The sequence below is a fragment of the Phocoena phocoena genome, chromosome 2, assembly GCF_963924675.1.
Source record: "Phocoena phocoena chromosome 2, mPhoPho1.1, whole genome shotgun sequence".
NCBI lineage: Eukaryota > Metazoa > Chordata > Mammalia > Artiodactyla > Phocoenidae > Phocoena > Phocoena phocoena.
Window position 1 is genome coordinate 48,355,907 of NC_089220.1, and position 17,587 is coordinate 48,373,493.

Sequence of the window (17,587 nt, forward strand, 5' to 3'; positions counted from 1 at the left end):
ATCATTTTTTCAAAAAAAGAGGATGGCAACTAAATATTCCTCTTTGGGGGATGTCTCATGGCATAATTTGAAACAGCCCTCTAGCAAGTTTAAGATATGGAAGTGTTCGTTGTGTTTTTATAGGGAGATGGTTCCCTTGAAGGAAAGAACAAGGAAGTATATCAGTATAGATTACCAAAAATCTTTACCCATGGAACTACTAAATTGTAACGTAGTGTTGCAGAACTCAGTATGGTTGCTTTACCCCTTGCTACTTGAAGTGTGGTTCATGAACCAGTAGGTCAGCCTTGCCTGGGAGTTGTTAGAAACACAGAATCTCAGGCCCCACCTCCAACCTGCTGAATTAGAGTCTGCGTGTTTTTTTAAATAAATTTATTTATCTTTTTATTTTGGGCTGTGTTGGGTCTTCGTTGCTGCACACAGGCTTTCTCTAGTTGCGGTGAGCGGGGGCTGGTGGCTTCTCTTGTTGCAGAGCACGGGCTCTAGGTGCGTGGGCTTCAGCAGTTGTGGCACATGGGCTCAGTAGTTGTGGCTCACGGGCTCTAGAGCGCAGGCTCAGTAGTTGTGGCACACAGGCTTGGTTGCTCCACGGCATGTGGGATATTCCCAGACCAGGGGTCGAACCCGTGTCTCCTGCATTGTCAGGTAGATTCTTAACCATTGCACCACCAGAGAAGTCCCAGAGTCTACATTTTAATAAGGACTCCAAGTGACTCCTATGCTCGTGGAAGCTTGAGAAGTGTGGTCTTAAACCATGAGACATAGAAGTGTGCAAAGATATATCTCCAATAATTTTCCTCTTCTGAGTGTGGTGGTTCTCAAACTTTCCTGCATGTTGAAATCACCTGGATTTCAGGTGATTTCACTGATCTGGTGCCTGAGTCCCACTCCCAGAAATTCTGATGTGATTGGTCTGGAGTACAGTCTGGACACTGAAATTTTTTAAAGCTCCCCCGGCGAGTCTAGCGTGCACACAAAGTTGAGAAGCATAGCCCCAGAGAACCTGTAATTTAGAAATGCTTTTGGCTGCAAGTAATAGCAAGCCCGAGCAGTGGTGGCTTAAGCCAGTGGTTCTCAGACGTTGTCGCACATTACAGTCACTTGAGGAGATACAAAAATCCTGATGCCCAGGCTGCACTCCAAAAGATGCTGACTTAATTATCCTGGGTGCAGTCTGGTGGTAGATATTGTCAGGCTGGTTGAGTAGCTCGGTCAGGTTAACTAATACCCAGCTCTCTCTCCCCTCTCTCTTCCATTGAATAGAATTGTAGATGGGACTTGCCAGCCCTCTTTGTAGCCTGGGTAGGCACATGCCTCTGTTCTTGCTAATGGAATATGAGTAGAAGCATATGTCACTTGTGGGCCGGCACCATACAACTTCCTAGATGTGCTCCTCCATACACATCCCCCTCCCTCCTGGTTGGAAAGGTCATGCCCAGAATAACCTTGGAAGGCATGTGTTGAAGATGGCTCTTACCAAGAGTTCCTACATGGAGATAGGAAGAGCCACCCACCCACCTGACACTCCCAACACAGACTGTCCTGTGAAAGAGACACAGTCATCAGAGTCTTTGCATTATGTAGGCATTTTAGCTATCTACCAAAATCAGACATCATCTTTTATCTTTGTAATACCCAAGTGCGGCAAGTATCACTATGCTCATTTTAAATATGAGAAAACTAAGACATAGTCACATAGCTAGAAGGTGGCAGAGAATATGCTTCAAACCAAGTTTTTGTTAAACAAAACCCAGGCCCTCAATCGCATATCATATATTTTCCCATGGATTTCTAAAAGCAAGAACATTTAGAGTTGGAAACAATGAAGTCGATAGAGTCTGTAGTTAAAGCAGAAAACATCTGTGCTTCAAAAACTGAATGATTGATTCTGCATTTGGTGACTTGTTGCTCAGTAATTTTCTTTTTTTTTTTTTTGTGGTACGCGGGCCTCTCACTGTTGTGGCCTCTCCCGTTATGAAGCACAGGCTCCAGATGCGCAGGCTCAGCGGCCATGGCTCACGGGCCTAGCCACTCCGCGGCATGTGGGATCCTCCCGGACCGGGGCACGAACCCGTGTCCCCTGCATCGGCAGGCGGACTCCCAACCACTGCGCCACCAGGGAAGCCCGCTCAGTAATTTTTAACTCTGTATTTTTGGCTCACCTATCCCATCCCCCTGGCTGTTTCTTTTTCACATGTGTTCTATATGTTCACGTGTCTGTTCTATATGCTGCCACTATGTTAGTCTCCCTAAAAAACGACCTTCTCATGTCACCTCCTTTCACTTCCATCTTCAGAACCTACCAGCCAAAGTTCAAATTCCTCATCCAGTCCTAACCATACTCCTCCTACATAGGCACTCTGCTCCAGCCACATTTGCCTATCTCACTTTACCAATTCACAAACTTTCATGGGAAGAAGGAACATTAAGGTCAGGTAATTCAATGACCACCTGCATCAGCTAACTATTGCTGTGCAACAAACCTAAAACTTAGTGCCTTAAAACAACGATTTCTTATTTCTCACCATTCTGTGAGTTGACCGTGTGGTTCTTCTGTTGGTCTCACTTGTGTTCACTCACATGATTCCATCTGGCTGGCAGCGAAGTTGGACTGGAAGTTCCTTAAGGCCTCTCTCACATGACTAGGGGCTGTGTGCTGTCAGCTAGGGCACCTCCAGGCTCCTCCATGTGGCCTCTACAACAGGATAATCTGGACTTCCTTATATCTGGCTTCCAACTGGAGAAAGGCAGAAACTACTGGACCTTTCCAAACTTAGGCCTGTATCCTACACAATGTCACTTCTGCTACATTCTATTGGTCAAAGCAAGTCATGGGGCAGCCCAGAGGGACTCCATCTCCTGAAGGGAAGAGTGGCAAAGAATCTGCGGCTATCTCTAATGCACTGTGCAGCCCCATTCCTTCTACATACCTCCTCCCCACCTCTACCCAATATTCCTTCTCAGCACAGCCACATTACAGGGTTTCAGGAGTGGGCCCCAGGGCTGGACTTGCCTATGTTTGAATCCCAACTCTACGACCTACCTACTCTGTGAACTTGAGCGAGTTACCACACCTCTCTGTGCCTCAATTTGTTCAACCATAAATTTGGGAGGTAGGGTTGGGTGTGGATATAAATCCTACATTTAGGGTTGTTGTGAGAATTAAATGAGTGAATACAAAGTGCTAGAACAGTGCCTGGCTTTGGTAAGTGCTTCATAAATGTTATCTATTGCTAGTAGTTGGTTGATTTAGTTTTTCTTAGTTGGTGCAAAACACAAAGGGGTCAGGCTGGGCCTGGGGTTTAGGCTCCAGGGCAGAGGGTGCTAGAGGAAGGGATATATACCATCCCTGAGGCACCATCCTTGCACCAAAATGCCTTGACTTCGTTGATTACGTGAGGAGTATTTTAGGCAGGGGAGGGCGTCTATGTGCTTCTTTTTCAGCTTCTGAAAGTGTTCCCCTAAGATAGAATCCCTATGTCTGTAAAGCTGAACCACACATCTAACGCCCTAAAAAGTAACCTCAAAATCATCTAAAGTTCAGCTTTCCTGGTTTAATAGTGCTTCAACTTCATCCTAGCAAACTTTGGACACCCCCAGTACTTAAATACCTTGTTTTTCACAAGGGCATTTTTCAGATCCAAAGGAGAAGCCTACAGCAGAAGCTTGTCTGCAGGATTCAGGATACTGGCAATTCCGATCTTGGCACACAGCACACTCAGCCCTGAGTAGCCATGATTTATAGCAGCAGAGTCTGGGCAGGAAATCCAGCAGCTCCCACTACACATGACAGAACACAGAACCCAAAGCACACAGACCATGTGGCGAGGGGAGTGGGGCAGAGCTAGGGGAAGGAACTGGGAGCCCAGGGCAGACCTCTGTGGGCATTGCTAGCCCCTCTCTCTGACCATCAGTCATATTCTGTGCCTGTGAGTCTTATTTTTCCATTCCCATTCTTTTGCAAATGGGTTAATCATTGCTCTAAGAGAGAGAGGAGGGGAAAAAATGATTTAAATCCACTCAGAGTCTGAGGGTAATCATACTAATGCATTAGTTCAGATGTTATTTCAGGACAAGATTGCTATTAGTCTGCCGTAATTCATCTGAAAGTTCTGTAATAAGCCTTCCTGCCATTATTATTTGTTTTACAGCACAAAATATGCAAAGTGTAGTCTGAGAGATGAAAATCATATATAGCGCTTAGGCCTAAAATTCTGAAATAAATTTATTTTGCGTCCTTATTGTCTTCAAGCTATATTTTTGAAGCGTCAAGTATGGATATAGCACTGTGCTAGGCACTGGGAGGGGTGGGATACAGGAAAAGAGAATTAGATGTTTATTGAGTCCATAACTCTGGTTAGGCACCCTGACAATATTGGATTTCTAATGAGCCCTGGAAATCACAGGCTGTCCTCAATAGCTTATAATGTAGAAGTGGAGATGGCATGCACACACATGAATGATAACATATTCATGTTACTCGTATTTCTTTCCAGCTTTATAGAAACATAATTAACAAATGAAAAATTGTATTTAAGGTCTACAACATGATGTTTTGACATATGTATACATTTTGAAATGTTTACTGCAATCAAGCTAATTGACATATCCATCATTTCATAGTTACTTTTTTTTTTTTTTTGGTAAGAATGATTAAAATCTACTCTCAGCAAATTTCCAGTATACAATACACTATTGTTAACTATAGTTGTGATGCAGTACATTAGCTTTCTATAACTCTTTCATCCTGCATATCTGAAACTTTCTATCCTTTGACCAACATTTTCCCATATTCTCCATCCCTCAGTCCCTGGAAACCACCATTCTACTCTGCTTCTAAGAGTTTGACTTCTTTAGATTCTACATATAAGTGACATCATACAGTATTTGTCTTTCTGTGTCTGGCCTATTTCACTTAGCATAATGTCCATCAGGTTCATCCATGTTGTCACAAATGACAAGTGTTCCTTCTTTTTTTTTTTTTTTTTTTTGCCGTACGCGGGCCTCTCACTGTTGTGGCCTCTCCCGTTGCGGAGCACAGGCTCCAGATACGCAGGCTCAGCGGCCATGGCTCACGGGCCCAGCCGCTCCGCGGCATCCTCCTGGACCGGGTCACGAACCCGTGTCCCCTGCATCGGCAGGCGGACTCTCAACCACTGCGCCACCAGGAAAGCCCCAAGTGCTCCTTCTTTTTAAAGGCTGAATAATATTAGAGCATATATATATATATATATATATATATACATACATACATACATACACACACACACATTTTCTTTATCCATTCTTCCGTTGATAGTTACATAGGTTGTTCCCATATCTCGGCATACTGAATAATGCTGCAATGAAATGGAAGTGCAGATATCTCTTCAAAATACTGACTTCATTTCCTTTGGATATATATCCAGAAGTAAAATTGCCGAATCTATGGCAGTTCTATTTTTAACTTTTTGAGGAACCTCCATACTGTTTTCCATAATGGCTGTACAAATGTACATTCCTACCAACAGTGCACAAAGGTTCCCTTTTCTCAACATCCTCAATACTTATCTTTTGCCTTGTTGATAATAGCTATCCTAACATGTGTATGGTGACATCTCATAATTTTAATTTGCATATCCCTGTTGATTAGCTATGTTGAATAGTTTTCATGTACCTGTTGTCCATTTGCCTGTCTTCTTTTGAGAAATGTCTATCCAGGTCGTTTAACCATTTTTAAATCAGGTTATCTATTTTCTTGCTTTGAGTTGAGTTCCTTGTATATTTTGGATATTAACTCCTCAGCAGGTACAGTTTGCAAATATTTTCTCCCATTTTGTAGGTTTTCTCTTCATTCTGTTGATTATTTCCTTTGCTGTGTAGAAGCTTTTTAGTTTGATGCACTCCTATTTGTCTATTTTTGCTTTTGTTGCCTTTGCTTTTGGGATAATATCCAAAAAAATAACTGGCCAGACCAATGTCAAGCTTTTCCCCTATGTTTTCTCCTAGTAGTTTTAGGTCTTGTGTTTAGGTCTTTAATCCATTTTGAGTTGACTTGCATATGGTGTAAGATAAGGGTATAGTTTCATTCTTCTCTATGTGGATATCCAGTTTTCCCAACACCATTTGTTGAAAAGATCATCCTTTCCCAATTGTGTATTCTTGGCACCTTTGTCAAAAATCAGTCAACTGTATATGCATGGATTTATTTCTGTGCTCCCTATGCTGTTTCAGGGGTCTAAATATCTGCTGTTATGCCTGTACCATACTGTTTTGATTACTATAGCTTTTTTGTATGTTTTGAAACCAGGGCATAGGATGCCTCCAGCTTTGTTCTTCCTGCTCAGGATTGCTTTGGTTTAAGGCAAGAGATTAACATAAAGAAATACTTTGAGACCAACTGAATATGGATTGTAAGTGTGAGCTCCTGTGGTCATGGGAGACTTTCTCAAGGAGCAGCACCATGCCCTTCAATCTCTAGATTATTAATCTAGAGGTGGAAGAGCATGAACTCAGAGTCCGGATTCAGGGTCTGCCTTTCCCATGTACCAGCCGTGTGAATCTGGCTAAGCTACTTGCCTCCTCTGTGTTTTGGTTTCTTCACCTGTAAAATGGACATGAGTTACATCTACCTCACAGAGTCGTTGTGAAAATTAAATGAAGATAAAATACTGAGACTAACCATATCATTAGTATCATCCAAGTGCTGGTTATTAGTATTTTTTTAAATTGTTTTGATGGGCAGAGGAGAAGGAGGTGAAATAATGTCAGTCTCATGGTAGAGGATGACATAAGCCATCTGCTATAGGACAAGAGTAATTAGCACAGTGTTGGCACGGCCTCTCTCACTCTCCATCCTTTTGCTTGCTTGGCTCTTAGAGTCAGAGAGTGTGGGAAATAGAAATGGAGGGGACACAGGATTTACTCTAGTCAATCTCGTGTATTCTCTTTGACATTTTTCAAGAGGTTGCATAGGGCTTGCATGGCTTTTCAGCTACTTTTGCCCTCTGACTGCTCTTTGTTTAGATGTACCATGAGACAGAGACTGGCAAGAGGGGCTTCTGGTCATTTCCCCCTAATCTGAAGTGATCCAGCCACATCTGAACCCTCGGGGCACTTTGTCTGAACTACTATTTTTGTGTTTTAACCCGTGCCTAGTCTGTACCATAGTGTGTTTACTTTTGCACATGTCACACGACCCTGATGAACCCCATGAGGGTTAAGGCTGGGCCTTACTTGCTTTGTATTCTGACCACAGTGCTTTAAACAGAATAGCTGCTATAAGTATTGCTGAAATAAGGAAAGGGTATATTCTAGGGTGTGTGATAAGCCCACTACTTGAAAAAAGGATTCCAACCTTAAATAGTGGAAGTTTTAAGAATTTCATAATCCCGATCTTGAACAAGACTTCTGTTCATTCCAGGAACTGGAACGGCATCTTCAATTTGAAGGTAAAATGTGACCACTTGTTTTCATGTCAGATACTGGCATCAGAGAGAAAAGCCCTGGTCAGCCTTGGGCATGGAACAACAGCACCATGCTGGTTCCCTCCTGAAATACAGCATTTTATCAATAATGAGCCGGAGCTGGGGCTGTAATGCTATGAATGAAATTTGCATCCTAGTCAGTTAGCTGTGAGCATAATTTGAAGGCAGAAACAGATATTTTAAGATCAATTGCACTTTCAGCCAATGATGCTAAGAAACCTCTTCACTGTACAATATTTAAAAGGAAACTCATCATCCATATTGCAGTTTAGAAAATAATCACAGGAGAGGAAAATATCCAGATAAATTTTGGTTTTCAGCTATCTCTTCCAGTGGTATCACTGTATAAGAAATTCTTATAATTCAAAATAGAAGTTTAGAGAAGTAGTTGGATATTTACAGCATTTAATTCACTCCTTCCCACTAACCCCCAGGCCAGTGGGGATTAATACATGAGAAGGCAAGTTTCACTGGGGTCAATTGAAAGGATTTCAGAGAAATAAGAGGTACGAGGTAAATACCATCAATAAAGCAGAGTGCGACCTATTTGTTAAATGCTGTTTTGAGGGTGGAGGCTACAAAACAGTGGTTTTCAATCCTGGCTGTACATTAGACTCATTTTTTTTTCCTGTTTGTTTTTATTTTTACTTTTTGTTGAAATATGACATATGTTCCATGAAGTGTACTAATCTTAAGTGGAACGCTTAATGAATTTTTACAAGGGCACCTACCTGTGTACACCATCAGATAGGATATAGAACATTTCTAGCACCCTAGAAGCCTCCCTAGGGGTAATCACTCTCCTGACTTCTATCACCATGGACAAATTTTGCCCAGTCTCAAACTTCATATAAATAAGATCACGCAATATACATTCTTATGCACTTTTTTTTTTACTGAATATAATGTCTATGTGATTCATCAATGGTATGTATACTTATATGTTGTATGTATATTATATATGCTGTTTAGTGTTCTAATATATGAATATATCACAGTTTATTCTACTGCTTGACTTCTTTTTTTTTTTGCTTGACTTCTTTTCAGGGTAAAGCAAATGGATCTGTTTATACATGAATGGAATATCTCTGGAAAAAATTTAACAGTTCCTCTAGGAAGGGAAACTCAGTGACTATAGGGCAAGAAAGAGACAGAAATTCACTGTCTACATACAACTCTTTGTAGCTCTTGATTTTGTACAATGTATTTGCTATATATAATACATATAAATTAAACATTTATTTAAAATTAAGCCCTTCGGGACTTCCATGGTGGCACAGTGGTTAAGAATCCACCCTCCAATGCAGGGGATATGAGTTTGAGCCCTGGTCCGGGAAGATCCCACATGCTGCAGAGCAACTAAGCCCGTGTGCCACAACTATTGAGCCTGTGCTCTAGAGCCGTGAGTCACAGCTATTGAGCCCACATGCCACAACTACTGAAGCCCACACACCTAGAACCCATGCTCCACAGCAAGAGAAGCCACCATAATGAGAAGCCTGTGCACCACAACGAAGAGTAGCCCCCACTCGCCGCAACTAGAGAAAGCCTGCATGCGGCAACGAAGACCCAACGCAGCCAAAAATAAATAAATAAATGAATAACTAAATAAATATTTTTTAAAAATAACAATAAAAAAATAAAATTAAATTGTCTTTCTTACTTAAATATAAAACATGATACCATAAAACTCCTAGAAGAGAACCGAGGCAAGACATTCTCTGACATAAATCATACCAATGTTTTCTTAGGTCAGTCTACCAAGGCAATAGAAATAAAAGCAAAAATAAACAAATGGGACCTAATCAAACTTATAAAGCTTTTGCACAGCAAAGGAAACCATAAACAAGACAAAAAGACAACCTATGGACTGGGAGAAGATATTTGGAAATGATGAGGCCGACAAGGGTTTAATTTCCAAAATATACAGACAGCTCATACAACTCAATAACAACAAAAACCCAAAAAACAAACAACCCAATCAAAAATTGGGCATAAGACCTAGATAGACATTTCTCCAAAGAAGACATACAGATGGCCAATAGGCAAATGAAAAGATGCTCAACGTCACAAATTATTAGAGAAATGCAAATCAAAACTACAATGAGGTGCCACCTCACACAGGTCAGAATGGCCATCATTAAAAAGTCTATAAATAACAAATGCTGGAGAAGGTGTGGAGAAAAGGGAACCCTCCTACACTATTGGTGAGAATGTAAATTGGTGTAGCCACTATGAAGAACAGTATGGAGGTTCCTCAAAAAACTAAAAATAGAGTTGCCAGATGATCCAGCAATCCCACTCCTGGGCATATATCTAGAGAAAACTATAATTCGAAAAGATACACATACCCCTATGTTCATAGCAGCACTATTTACAATAGCCAAGACATGGAAACAACCTAAATGTCCATAGACAGATAAATGGATAAAGAAGATGTGGTATATATATACAATAGAATATTACTCAGCCATAAAAAACAATTAAAGAATGCCATTTGTCACTACATGGAAGGACCCAGAGATTATCATACTAAACGAAGTAAGTTAGAAAGAGAAAGACAAACACCACATGATATCGCTTATATGTGGAATCTAAAATATGACACAAATGGATTTATCTATGAAACAGACTCACAGACAGAGAGAACAGACTTGTGGTTGCCAAGGGGGAAGGGGGTTGGTAGAGGGTTGGATCGGGAGTTTGGGACTAGCAGATGCAAATTATTGTATATAGAATGGATAAACAACAAGGTCCTATTGTATAGCACAGGGAACTATATTAAATATCCTGTAATAAACCATAATGGAAAAGAATATGAAAAAGAATATCTATATTCATACCTGAATCACTTTGCTGTACACCAGAAGCTAACACAACATTGTAAGTCAAGTATACTTCAAAAAAAAAAAAACTAAAAAATGTAAGTGTTTCTTGTGTCTTGACTCTGGAAATTCATTCAACTACTGACAGACACTTGGATTGCTTCCAGTTTTTGCCTATTATGAAAAAAGCTTCTGTGAATAACCTTGTACATGTCTTTTGGTGCCAAATTCTCTTGGGCACATACCTGAGCATGGAATTGCTGGGTCATAAGGAAAGTATATATTTAGCTTTAGTAGATACTGTCCAACATTTTCCAAGATGGCTATATTAATTTACATTCCTACCAGCACTGTATGAGAGTTCCAGTTGCTCTATGTCTTCTCCAGCAGTTGGTATTATCCAATTTAAAAAATTATAGCTTAGGGACCATTATAAGGTACCATCCCCAGAGAGCCTTGTGTGATTCTTCTGGGGCAGGACTCATGCATTGGTACTTTTGGAAGTTCTCCCGGCTTATTCCAATGTTCAGCCAGGGCTGAGAACCACACACTAGAATGATGCCCTAAGGTGGCTGGATTTCACAATCAGCTGGAGAAATTTAAAAGGTGTAGGTTCTTGGGTCTTACCCCAGACCTACTGAATCAGATTTTCCAAAGGAGAACCTATGATTGTAACTAGTTCCTGGAGGTGATTTGGATGCAACTAGCCTTAAGTTAGGACACCACAGATTTAAGACATGTTTATTAAAAATTTTAGCAACCATTTTTTTCCAATTGAAAAAGTAAAAAGCAAACAAAAACCGTTCATTTATATAGACAATGGAAAGTAGGTCTTTCTTTCCTAACTTAGACTCCCAGTGATTCTCCATAGAGGCAACTGTATTGTTGAGTTTCATGTTTTGTGCGTATCATTCTAAAAATTTTCTGAACATATTGTATTTGTTAGGACCATTTATGTTGCAAGTGGTCAAAAACTCTTTGCATACTGGCTTAAATTTTAAAAAGAAAACTTGGAGAGAATTGCTGTGTATAACTGAATAGTCCAAATTTAGCCCTGGCTTCAGGTACAGTAAGATCCAGAGACTCAAACTCTCAGTCTTGGTTTTTCACACGTTTTGGCTTTTTCTTTATCATCATGCCCATTCCCTTCATGGCAGCAAAGTGGCTACAGCAGTTTTTGACCTCAGAACTTCACTTCTATTCTGAATGGTCAACATAAATCCTAGTAATCCCCCACTTAAGACTCAAGAACTCTAAAATTGGAAGACTTGTATAAGCAATCCTAAAAATGGTTTCCTTCCCATTTCTATTTACCATTTGTGGCTGGTATAATAGATATTGTCTAAAACTAGAGCAGAAGTTTTACTAGTTTAAATGGATTAGTAAATAGTTTTTGGAGGGTGGTAACAATATTGGAAACTCGTGTATACCACAAACTTCCTTATATACACTTTATATTACCTGCCCATTTTTGTATCATAATGCAAAATTTTGACAGACGTAACTTATTCCAGCTGACTCTCCCACTACAATTATTACTATTAACTATTATTATGAATTTGTTTAGTTTTTTTCTACCTTAACAGTGGGAATCCTCTTCTTTTTCTTTTCAAACACTAATCTAGAGCTTTCCAAAAGTATTCTTGCTTTCTGATAGTTTCAAAATGTTTTCAGCCTATCTTGCTTTCCTTCTTAGACAGGTTCCAACATCCTCCAAGGAACTCTGGCTCCTTTTAGTGAAAAAAAATGAGATGGGTCAGAAGGTGGAGTCAATGCTGCACTCTGGATGTGACTTCGACTTTGGCTGCAGGAGTGACAGCACCAAAGCAGCAATATACCATAGAGCATGGTTCTCAGTGTGGGTGAATTTGTCCCCCAGGAGGCTTTTATCCAGGGACATTTTTACTTGTCATGACTTGACTGGCGCTGGGGGTGTTTACTACTGGCGTCTAATGAATAGAGGCCAGGGATGCTGCCAAATCTCCTCCAATACAGAGAACAGCCACCTCCACAGAGAGTTATCTGGCTCCAAATGTCAATAGCGTTGAGGCTGAGAAACTTTGCCTAGAGCATTAGCTCATATTGATGCTTTCAGTGTACCTGCTCTTGTTCCTTCCCTTTGTTTTTCTAATATTTTGTTACATACGTAGGTAACTTTCCTACCCTTTTGTATATACTTATATGTACATATACATGATTTGTATATATTCCTATCAAATTTGACATTTTACGTTACACGGTATCACACCAAATCCTATATTTGAATTACAGTACTGATGGCTTCATTTTAGGTTTTAGGGTGACTAATATGATTTACAAACAGAACACATAGTGGAAACTTCATGGGAAAGTGTGGTGGTCATGCTTTTCTTTTTCCTTCTTTCATCCTTGCTTCTTGACCTTCAGTTGAGATGTCCAGAAATTAAATCCAAACAGTGCAGAGTCTATGATCTACTGGTTGGTACTATCCAAGAGTAGCACCAGCTGTCAGAAAAGGAAAACAAAACCCAACCTCTACCGCCCACCTTCCCGGGGCACCACGGTAATCATTAGGGCTGGCAGCCCTAGAATGACAAGAAGAGCCCTGTTATGGAACCCATTTTTATATTTTCCTGTTAATAGTGCTATTTTTTCATTCCCTCCTTATTTTTCAAACATTTTTTGAAATATACTATACATACAGGAGAGTGCACGTAAGTGTGTAATTCGATGAACTTTAAAAACCTGATTACATGTATGCAGCTAGCACCTAGACTGAGACCATGACTAACAACCAGAAATCCCCTTGCATTCCCTTTCAGTCTCTACCCCACACCCCCAAGCAAGAGTCTAGTAACTTCTAACAGCATAGGTAAGTTTTACCAATTTTTTTAGTTTTCAATAAATGCAATCATACAGGATGTACTCCTTTGTGTCTGGTTTCTGCCACCCAACATTATATTTTTGAATTCATTCACATTGTTGCTTGTTAGCTGATAGATCCCACACTCTCAGTGCTGTACAAATATATCACACTATCCGTCCCACTGCTGAACATCTGTGCAGTTTCCACTTGGGGGCTACTTCAAATAGTGCTGTTATAAACATTTTTTTGGCTGTTGTTATAAACATTTTTGTAAATGTCTTTTGGTGAACATGTATAACACATGTATGCATTGCTGTTGGCTCCTAGGAGTGGAATTTTTGCATCATAAATAAGCATATGCTTCACTTCAGTATATAATGCCAAACAGGTTTCCAAAGCAGTTGTGCCAACTTACACGCCCCTCATTAATGTCAAAGAGTTCCATTTGCTCCCTATTATCACCAACACTTGATATTTTCCATCTTTTTCTTTTTAGCCATCATGGTGGGGTTATCGTGGGCGGAAACCATGTATTGCCACATGATTTCGATTTGTATTTTCCTTATGATGAATGCAACTGGACATTTTTTCATATAGTGCTTGGCCACTTAGATATCATCTTTTGTAAGACGTCAATTCCCTATCTTTTATTTATAAAATCTTATGGTGTTTTCTCCTTCATTCTTTTTTATTTTCCTTGCTGTAGAAAGATTTCCTCTTTCTTCCTGCTCTGACACCTAGGGAGTCTTTATAACATCTGAATTTTTAGGGTAACATTCTCTCATTTTATTTTTGAGCCTGTACTAATTCACCCTTGGTTCCTTTTTTTTTTTTTTAATGAGGAGTATTTTATTTTAATGATCAGTTGTTAGGGCACTAACGATATAAGATAAAGGACTTCTTTTTTTCTTCAGAAACTTAAAATGTAGAAGTATGACCTACTAGGCAAAGCAAATCCTGCTCACAAGGTTTTCTTTCTGGCAGATAGATTAATTTGAAATGTGATAAAAATGCATATAAAGATTTTTTAGTGAGTGCGTACAAGATTATGGAATACAAGGCTACTTTCTTACTCAGAAAGCTTACATAGAATGATAGACTCATCGAACAGATTAGTAGTGCTAGAGGTGTGGGGTAGGGAGGAGAAATAGATGAAAGGGGTCAAAAGGTACAAACCTCCAGTTAAAAGACAAATAGCTTGGGCTTCCCTGGTGGCGCAGTGGTTGAGAGTCCGCCTGCCAATGCAGGGGACACGGGTTCGTGCCCCGGTCCGGGAGGATCCCATGTGCTGCGGAGTGGTTGTGCCCGTGAGCCGTGGCCGCTGAACCTGAGCGTCCGGAGCCTGTGCTCTGCAACGGGAGAGGCCACAACAGTGAGAGGCCCGCGTACCGCAAAAAAAAAAAAAAAAAAAAAAAAAAAGACAACTTCTGGGAAATAAAGTACAAACATGGTGACTATAGTTAAAAACACTGAATTGTATTTGAAAGTTGCTAAGGAAGTAGATCTTAAAAGTCCTCATCACAAGAAAAAAACAAGTTGTAACTGTGTGTGGCGATGGATGTTGAACTTGTCTGTCTTAAACTAATACAATGTTACATGTCAATTACATCTCGGCTTAGAAAGAAAAGAAAATCTCTCAACTGAAATATGACAGATTTTTAAATTGTTAGAATATTTGTTTTTACTGACTTTTAATTTTTAAGTTAATAAAAGCTTCAACAGGGCTTCCCTGGTGGCGCAGTGATTGAGAGTCCGCCTGCCGATGCAGGGGACGCGAGTTCGTACCCCGGTCCGGGAAGATCCCACATGCTGCGGAGGGGCTGAGCCCGTGAGCCATGGCCGCTGAGCCTACGCGTCTGGAGCCTGTGCTCCGCAATGGGAGAGGCCACAACAGTGAGAGGCCCGCGTACCGCAAAAAAAAAAAAAAAAAAAAAAAAAAAAAGTTCAACATTACTTAGTGAATACATTCATTAAAAAAGAGAAACAAAACAAAAACACACACACACAAAAATAAAAAAGAGAAACAAACTGTTACTCTTCCCCTGCCCACATTATAGCCCATCAGGAAAAAGCACTGAGTTCAGGCCAAAATCATAAAAACTTTCAATTAAACTAATAATTGCTGGCATGCTTCCGTTTAAATTTCCTTGCCTCATTATCTCTGATTGCTTTTCACACCGTTAGGTCACTAAAGCCTGCTTTTGAGACAAAAACTATTCATTCCCCAAAAGTCAGGGGAACAATTAATGATAAGGATGTAAGTTAATTAACACAATCATTTTGTCTTAATTATTTAAAGTCCAGTTTTATTCCTCCAGCACACCTGTCCCCTAGCTTTCAGAACCATACTGAGATCTGTAATTTTTCACTGATGAATTTATAGCTTTCACATACACAAAGAGAAGAAATAGAATCTTAAAGGCAATGCACACAAAAATTATTGTGTCAACATATACATGCCAACTTTTACACACACACACCCCTACATATTTTTAAAAGATGTCTTCTTTAATATTAACAATGGGATTTTTGTTTCCAACTAAACAATTTTAGTAATTCTTTTGAGACACCTTTGCTATTCATTTTTTAAACTTTATACTTTTTGAATACTGTAATTTTGTTTTACCATTGTAACCATTTTTAAGTGTATGACTCAGTGACATTAAGTACATTCACACTGCTGTGAGACCATTACCACCATCCATCTCCAGAATTTTTTCATCTTCCTAAACTAAGACTCTGTTCCCATTAAACATGACTCCCTAATACCTCCTTCTCCCACCATTCTATTCTACTTCTATCTCTCTGTGTTTGACTACTCTAGGTACCTCATGTAAGTGGAATCATACAGTATTTGTCCTTTTGTAGCGGGCTTAATTCACTGAGCATAATGTCTTCAAGTTTCAGCCCTGTTGTAGTGTGTGTCAGAATTTCCTTCCTTTTTTAAGCTAATATTCCATTGGATGTATATATGACATTTTTTAATCCATTCATCTGTTGATGGACATTTAGATTGCCTCTACCTTTTGGCTATTGTGAATAATGTTGCTATGCACATGGATGTGCAAATATCTGTTTGAATCCCCGCTTTCATTTCTTTTGAGAGAAGTGAAAAGAATCCCGGAAGTGGAATTGCTGAATCCTATGGTAATACTATGTTTAATTTTTTTGAGGAACTGCCATGGTGTTTTCCACAGGGGCTAAACATTTTACATACCCACCAGTTATGCACAAGGTAAACACTGTATTTTATTTGTATTTTAAATCTATGAACTCTGAATAGCTTTTGTACACATCCCATGACCCCAAGACCAGCATTTGTCTGTCTGTCTGTCGATCTATCTACATCGATATTTAGAATGCAAACATTAATTTGCAACTGGTGGAAGCACCCTGAGTCAAGACACAGTTTTGATTGGTGTACCTAACTGCACCCTCTCTTGCTGGGGGTCTCTTATTCTTCTGGGTATCTGAGGGAGGTTGGGATGGGCAGACAGATCCCCCTACCCAGCTCTGTAGCCAGAGGGGCAAGTCCTGGTGACTTAATTGCCCTGGGTGACAGAGATCTGGTCTCTCCCAGAGGGCTTTTCTATGGGTTTATAACAGTATTCTAGAGGTGGTCTCCAAACAGCACTGCCCGGAATGGCTCTTTATTTGCAATTTACTTCATCTTTGACAATCTAGTTGAATTCTCCTGTTTTTCCCCGTTTAGTCTTCTAATTAATTTAATCATTTGTCTTCTAGTATTTTTGCCAATACTTGTCTGGGAATTTGCCCACTGGGTTTCCTTGTACCCAGATCTTTTACACCCTAGGCAGGAAGCTGCTTTATGAAAAACTTCCAGAAGGTGACCTGCATTTTGATGAGTATTTCTTAGTTATAATTGTTGTGCCCATGGGAATGGCAAGAGGGTTTTTTATACCTGAAATATATGGGCTGACAGACTTGCTTATGTTTGGTGTGTAGAACTGACTTTTGTCACTTGGGGTTGGGGAGAGGTGCAGGTAGCACAGGGGTTTATCTCACTGGAGGGAGTGGTTCTTTGGAGTCGAGCCCTCGTATTTCTTTGAACTGTTACAACCTAAGGATTCTCCTGTGGATGTTTCTCTAGCTTCCCTATACCTTCTGATAAGACCTTCTTCCAAATAGGACTGTGGCTTCTGTGAGGGATCCCCTTATTCACAGCCTCTAAATGGTTGGGGTCCCCTGGCACTCTTAGACCTCTTCTCCGGTCCATTTACATTCATTCCCTAGGTGATTTCTACCAGGCCCATGCATTAAATAAATCTGTAGGCTAATAACTTCCAGATACATATCTCCAGTCTTGCCCTTTCCCCAAAACTCTAAATTTGTTTATCTAACTGTCTATATAGCATCTCAGATTGGTTGTCTGAGAAGAATGTTGCATTGAACATACCTAAAACCAAACTCTTTATTTTTTCCACCCAAGT